The sequence below is a fragment of the Poecilia reticulata genome, linkage group LG21 (genome assembly GCF_000633615.1).
Source record: "Poecilia reticulata strain Guanapo linkage group LG21, Guppy_female_1.0+MT, whole genome shotgun sequence".
Classification (NCBI taxonomy): domain Eukaryota; kingdom Metazoa; phylum Chordata; class Actinopteri; order Cyprinodontiformes; family Poeciliidae; genus Poecilia; species Poecilia reticulata.
The window spans coordinates 2,243,115-2,250,807 of NC_024351.1; the positions used below are offsets into that span (position 1 = coordinate 2,243,115).

General features: G+C 36.3%; 1 protein-coding gene across 1 annotated transcript in view; it reads right to left on the reverse strand.

Annotated features, from left to right (window-relative positions):
* The window catches only part of scara3 (scavenger receptor class A, member 3), a 36,186-nt gene extending 28,659 nt beyond the window's left edge, over nucleotides 1-7,527 (reverse strand). The window contains exon 1 of the mRNA XM_008397335.2: nucleotides 5,900-7,527. The gene's annotated coding sequence lies outside the window, so the exon portion shown is untranslated. The remainder of the gene's footprint in view (nucleotides 1-5,899) is intronic.
* Between the last annotated feature and the right edge of the window lie 166 nt (nucleotides 7,528-7,693).

Genomic DNA, 7,693 nt, shown 5'->3' on the forward strand with positions numbered 1-7,693 from the left:
GAGTCCTGTTTTTCTCCAAACTGGCCTCTAGGGTTAATAGAGAGTCCTGTTGGTCTCCCGGCCTGCTTCCATGGCTTGGTAGCGAGTCCTGTTGGTCTCCAGGCTGACGTCTAGGGTTCATAGCGAGTCCTGTTGGTCTCCGGGCTGACCTCTAGGCTCATAGCGAGTCCTGTCGGCATCCCGGCTGACCTCTAGGGTTCATAGCAAGTCCTGTTGGTCTCCCGGCCTGCTTCCGTGGCTTGGTAGCGAGTCCTGTTGGTCTCCGTGTAGCGTCCCGGTTGAAAAGATGGTCTCTTTAACTGATGGTTCACGTTTCTTTATTCAACTGCCTTTATACATGAACACACCGTAAGAGCTACAAACATACAAACAAAATACCATTAGCAACTCTTAGTGGTTCCAACCTTTCACTTCAGCCTATAAACCTCACTTTATGTAATATCATTAAATTTACAATACATGCATTTAATTAACTGTAACATTTCTGTATGACAAATGAATTAAAACGTATTCTAACTGTTTCAACTGTTTGACAGTTAATCAAATATTAACAACATTTCATGTCGAAACATTTAAATCACGCTCAATAAATACAATTCAGTCATCAAAACACCCACCTTGTTCCCTCATCAACCAAGCGCTAGTTAATTGATTGTCTGGACCTTAATTGGACTATTCCCTAGTTATCTCCACTCAACCGTAACTCGTATGCTCGCTCACTCTTTGCACTATGTCCAAAACAGCCAACCGTCAGTTACTGTCAGAAATTTGTGTAGATCGCCTAGCAACCTTGTCTCTCCAAAAAACCCTCTTTAAATCAAAACATTGGTCAAAAGGCAACGAACAACTCCCGGCCAAATGAGGAAACAACATCATAAAAAAAAAACACAATAAAACAAAACAAAACAAAAAAAATCAAATATATCAATAAAGTCATTTACACTCCCACCAAATCATTAGAACTTAACTTAACAAGTGGAGTGATAAGGATTTCTAATAGTTAAACAGTCTCTAATAGTAGAGAATACGCATTCTTCACGCACCATCTGAGGAAATCCTCTGAGCAGCTAACCGAGAGCTTATTAGTTAACTATAATGACAACATAAAATAACACAAACCAAACAGAAATAATCAAACAGAACAATCATGTTGATCACATATCAGTTTTCAGCTTAAACCCGAACCAACCTGTTTTAACAGGACAAAAACGAGTGAGCCACAGGAGACGGTGTTTCATGATTAATTTTTTTGCCATGTTTTGTTTTCATTTTTACCTGTTGTTATTATTATTAATGTTGTGCATTTTGCAGTTACAAGTGTTAACTGCTGCTAAAGTTAACTGTGGCAAACTGCTCATTTGGAGCTATTGCTTTGTAGTTTGTTTTGGGTTATTTATTACATTTTATTTAATGTACAAGGGCAGAAACCACCAACTTGAGTTCCTCATTTGTTAGAACAAATCCACTGAACGTGAGTGTGTCTGWCAACTTACTGGATATGAGACGAACAGAGGTTACACATGTTGTGCAGAATCAGCATTAAAGGGTAAATATACAGCCATGGATCCGTGGCAATGAGCTTCTGAACCACAGATCCCAGCTGTGCAGAAACAGGACTGCAGCTGACACATTGTGAAACAATGTGTTGCTTTGTTTTCTGTGTGTGTTCACCCGGTACTGGTGTGTTATTTACAGGAAAGTCCAGCCTGTGGGATGACACAGCCTGAATGTAGTAGTTATCTGAATTAAAGGATTTTCCCCCTCCTTAAAGAGACAGCTACAACTACTAATCAGCTGGTAGAAATGTGCCTCCGTTTCGTATTTTAACACATCGTTGCTTCCATTTATTTTGTCCTAAACCTTTTCACTTAAGTGTTTAAGTGTTCCCTTTATTTTTTTTGAGCAGTGTATATTAGTATTATAAATAATCCCTATATTTGTTTACCAGTCCCTCCTGTATTCAATAAGTTAGAAAAATATTGAAAGGTTAATTTATTTTAGTAATTCAGCATATGGATAAATTAAACAGGATGATGTTTTAAAAACTTTATTTCTGTTATTTATGATGATTTTCTGTTTATCGCCAACAAAAACATGACATTTAGGATTTTAATATTATATTAAACTAATAATAAAAAATATATTTTAATACAAAATGTGTTTTTACTAAATTTAATTTTCAAGTTATAATTGATCTGTATCCATTTTTAACAGAGATTTCTTCTTTCTCTGATGCATTCTCTTTATTATACATTTTTTTCTAATATATATTGAGTAGAAAAACATTCCTGTTACATTAAATTCTGACATTATAAAACCGTATTCTATTTGTGAATTACCAGCAAAGCTCTTTTTATTTGTGTTACATGCCAAATATATGAATAAATATTGCATATTTTCACTGTGTAAAACACTACTAATGTGAAACAGCCTGTTTAAAGTGGAGTGAGAAGAAAACAGAAAGCGTTTTTTACATGATGAGTCAGAGTGAATCAGATGTTTTGTCTTGCTGCTCAGCAGCATSAGCTCCTGCCAATAAATCTAAAAAAACTTCTGGAAACGTCCTCAAGCTTCATGTCTGTCAAATCGCTGGAGAGAGATGCCGCAGGTACAGGAAAAGGAACTTACATTTCAAAATAAAAGAATGGTTTTATCTGAACGGGGCGTTTTATCCAAGAGGAATTCAAACATATTGGCAGAAAATACCTGATTTTGAAAAATAGCTCATACTAATCAGTAGGATGAACTTTATTATTATTACAGGCAAATATTATTCCTTCAAAGTTACTTTATTAAAATTATCATTTGTGTTTTATTTCATTTATGTGAAGAAATCACCTTGTATTGGTTTGTAATATGAAAACAGCTAATTAAATATTAATTTTGGTGGAAATTATATACTGAAACAACTTRAGTTAGACGTTTGCTGCTTTGCCTAAATTTTTCTGGGCTCATATTTATCATGTATTAAAATGACAATATGGTTAAAACTTTGATTTTCAATAAAAATTTAGTAAATATTATTTGTGCATCAGAGTTTAGAAGGTATATTCACAGTGATAAGAAAGAAAACAGAGTTAACTTTAGGCTGTTTCCACCAACAACTGTTACATTATAATTTCAGTTTGTTACAAAATTATCTTAGGGCCAATGTAGATAAAAAACCAACTGAGATTAATTTTATTTTTTAAAATTCTAGGATAAACATGGCAACAATCCTACATACTTTTGATATATATATATTTTTTTAAATTAATTATAAGTCGAACATTTTACAAAAAAATTTACTAAATTTCCCTTCGGTTGACCCAAATTATAAAACACTTGAGTTGTATTTTGAAGGGTTCTGCAGGAAGYGTGCTCTCTCGTGGGGTTTTTGACGCAGAGGATGCTGCAGCAGCCTGCTTTCTCTCTGAATCACATGTCTGCACCGTCCCGTTATCCTGGTTGGATATAAATACGGGCTGCATCGCTGCTGCTGCTGCAGCTTCAGAGGCGCCACAGTCCCAGCAAAACTACCAACACAGGTGAGTCCGAGAGGCTTTCAGCCGTTTCCATGTGTCTGCAGCAAACTACTGCACTGCAGGACGTCTGTTGTTCTTAAACATTAGATCCTAATTGGTGCCGTTTGTTTTGTTGCATTCAGYTAGAAAAGAATTGTGCAACAGTTTTCCTAAGGCTTAATCTGTAGTTTGGTGTGAAAATGCTGACTTTATGTCTGAAGTCTGCACATGTAATCGTGGGTGTGACCTCCATCTCTGGATAAAAACAAGAGCAGATGACGTCACCCTGTTGTTGATTTACCTGTAATGTAGCCTTTAGAAGGTCATTTAGAGTATAAACATCAAACATAAGAACATTTTAGATATTTTTCTTTTCAAAGTTGCATTYGGTGAGATAACAAAGGATGGTATCGGTTTTCTTTTGCTACAACGTATCCCAGCCTCTTGTGCAAACAGTCGTCATATTTTCTTGATAAGATGTGACCCTGTTCTCGGTTACTCTATAAGAAGTACATCCTCAGGGTGCACAAATCCCAAAGCATTAAAATAAGGTGGAAATGAGGGCACATCTGCTGCTGTCCCTTTTTTTTTTTTTTTTTTTTTTTTTTTATAAAATGGAGCTCAGATCTTACAGGATTACTAGATTCTTATTTCTTAAACAAGCGTCACCAGGATGAGAACGTGAACCCATATGTAATAAATTAAAAGCATAAAACCAAAACAAACTCTTGGCTTTTTTATTTTATCATGCAACTATATTTTAACAGTRAATTATGACATAAAAATTTAATAATAGCAAAACTAATCCTTCAATTTAAGTAGCATTGCATGGAAAGTATGTATTAAAACATGAAATCAGGTTTACTAGTGCAACTTTAAGTTTAAAATTTAAGTAAGTCACATTTTACGTTTGATAGCAGTATACAGTATTAAAGTAATTTTTTCCCTAAGACATCTTATTTTATCATCCTTTTTTTAACACTTGTGAGAGAAATGGTTCGACTACACTAAGTTTCCTCTAAAACTAACAAACTATTTTATCAGGATAAAYAAAGGTATTTCTTGTTTCTTGAGGAAACTTGTGAATTTAAAGTTCATAGTCAGTGCAGTGGTGGTGTTTTAAAAGGTAAGATGAACTTTCTAGAAGACCTTGGAGGCAACATCTGGAGCRGAAGAGTGTCGGTATTTTGATTGTGCAACCAGAAYGGCTGCAGCTGCAAGTCGGGGAAAAAATTWGTGATTATTATGGTGCTTAAGCTTTAACCTTTTATTTCAGCATTTTGACATTTTTCACCTTGATATATAATTTTGTTGCTTCTGTCCCATAAACATTTACTGGGTTTCAGCGGCGGTTTCTTTGATTAGACTTCTTCTTTCTTGCAAGAGGTTTATGATTGTGTGAATAATGAACTGGTTTGAAGTCCTGACAAACGGGGTAAAGAAACTGGGAGATTTGAGCGTTCCCAGAGCCTTTCCAACTGCAGATTAAACAAATCACATAAACAGATGTTTAGTACAGATGTTCTCTCATCTGTACAAATATATCACAATTCAAAGATATCAATAAGAAAGCAACTGAAATATGTAGTTATGCCTAAAAGTCTCTGAAAATATCTCTTTTTTTGTATATTTTGTATCAAATGAAGAGATTTAAATGTCACCCTGTGCAACAATATGCTGCACATTTTGTACTTTTCTCATTACCATAGAAACCTGAGACCGTCGTGGGCGAGAAAACGACTGTGGAAAAAAATAGTAACACAGCACTTGGTTACATAAATTGAGCAAAAACAATGTTACTGAAAAGCTTTGAACTATTCTTTTAATAGATTTTTAAAACAACAATTAAGAGGGCTAATTTAAATGTATTGACCCTTTGCAACAATTTATCATTCGAGGCGCCATGATGGACGTCGGAAGTGAGGGACGGGAGTATTAAACAGAGCGACTTAAGGTGTTTTACAAAAGCTGTTGTTGCCAGTTTATTCATGGCTTCTACTTGTTCAAGTCAGGCTAATTTGTCTGTGAACGTAATACACTTAGATGAGACTCACAGACGGAGGTATTTACAAAAGTTGGAAACGGCTAGCTTAGAAACCGACCCATACCTCCTCCCTCCTGACGTGTTGATCAAATTACCGACTCTGCCTGAATTCACACCACATGATTTATGTCACTACGTCATAAACATCGCTTCCGCTTAAACCGGAGCAGCACTAAAAACGTACAGAAGGCGAGATGCTAACCAGCTTTTTCCATACATGCTAGGCTATATGACGGTGCGACATTATCTCCATGGTTACCAACGGTTAGACGGGTACCTTCGCCATAATGCAATATTTAATATATTTCTAATCATACTTGCTTATAAAGTATATCAACGTTAATTTTCTTACCTTGTAAAAAGTGTTCGCTGCAAATCCGCGGTTACACCGAGGGCTGACAGTCATTATGATTAACGGCTGCTGTCCATCGCCGCCTCTTTCCTCGTTAGAAGTTRCGCAGCACCCTATGACCATTTTTACTGTGAAATCAACTAAATAAAAGTGATTAGGTTACAGATGTGTTTTTTTTTTTACAGGTTGTAAAGCTCGTCAAAAAATCTTTGGGCCAATGTAGATAAAAAAAAAACCCCAGATTCATTTTGTTTTTTAAAATTCATTGGTTGTTTTGAAATCCATCATGGCGGAGCGGGCTTCGAAGAGAGTGACGTCACCAGTAAAGGGTCAATATCTAGAAGCTTCCTGGAAAATTCTGGCTGGATATTTGACCACTCTTCGCAAAATTGGTGTTGCTCATTGCCTGTTCTTAAATTTTCTCCCAACTCTGTCCAAGTTTCAACCGTCTAACTTTTTAATAGGAGAGAAGWTGGGAACTTTCAATATTCCCTCACAGATTTGAGTATTTCGTCCAGTTTTATGAATAGCTGTGTGTCTAGCATTGACCATAAGATCAAATTGGAATTGCAAAAATAAATTTGCTTAATCGAAAAACTCCAATTTTGAAAAGCTCATATTTTTCGACAAAGCCAAAATTTAAGAAAGAGAATTTTAAGAAAGAGAAATAGTAAGCGCATTTTTGTGTAAACTTTTAGCCTCTCAAGTTCTGCCTCCTGTGCCTGAAAGATTTTTTTTTTTTTCCTCTCTGGTTCCTGTGTGTGTAAATTTGACAGCGGCATGGCAGAATGTCCTGGAACAACACTCCATCCAAGCAATGGAAACTAATCCCTGTGCCCACAAAACCTAATGTTTCCTCTCTTTCAAATCCATATTTTAATTCTAGCCTGTAAATGCAGTAAGACAAATAGTCGTATTGCATTTTTACAACACAATAAGACTATTTGTAGGTAATATTCTTGAACAGGTTCTGCACAAGTGGGAGTAGAGAAATAACAACCTTTAGACAGGATAATGAAGTGCAAGTGTTGAATTTTGTTTTGCAAAACAACCAGTCCTGCTTTTAAGCTAATTATAATCATAAAACTATTTATTTTCCTTGTTAATACCGTGTGCCAGGCTGGAAAAAGTAACCGTGGGTTTCTAAAAATGTGCAGTTGTCTTAAAAATGAGCATTTCTCCTGTGCGTCTTTCGTTCTGATGGAGGCAATAAACAAAGTCATGCATGCAAAAAGAAGCTGCACTGAAAAAGCTGCAGGAATATGAGAGAAAAAGCAAAGACACRCAGCCTCTGTCTGCTGAATCTGTCATTGTTAATAAATGGGCAGCTGACCAAGCACACATCAGAAGGAGAAGAAGATGGTAAACAGAGAAAGGCCCTGCTGTTCTTCTTATATAATGCTTTTCCAAGCCTGATCGGAGTCACAGGAAGGACTGATTAGAGGTCAGTTTGGTCACAACATCTCAGAAACTCGAGATAAAATCAAGCATGAGTTATTTTTATACTTCGCTGACTTAGAAAGCTCGTTTTTCTGCTGCGTAGGTCGCTGTCAGGTCGCCCTCTGCTGGATACTTACAGTAACTACACGTTTTAAATAGTAAGAGACTGCATTAAAAATAACATTTGTTTCCAGCTCTCTCTCTCTTTCTCTCTCATTATATCCTGCTCCCTCTGAGGGTCAGAGAGGATGTTAATGATGATGTTGATGATGAAGAAGAAGAAGGGGTCCAAAGAGACGCTGGCTTTGTTGGCCCTTTTTCTGGCCTCCGCCAACTGCATCCTGCCTCCGTCCA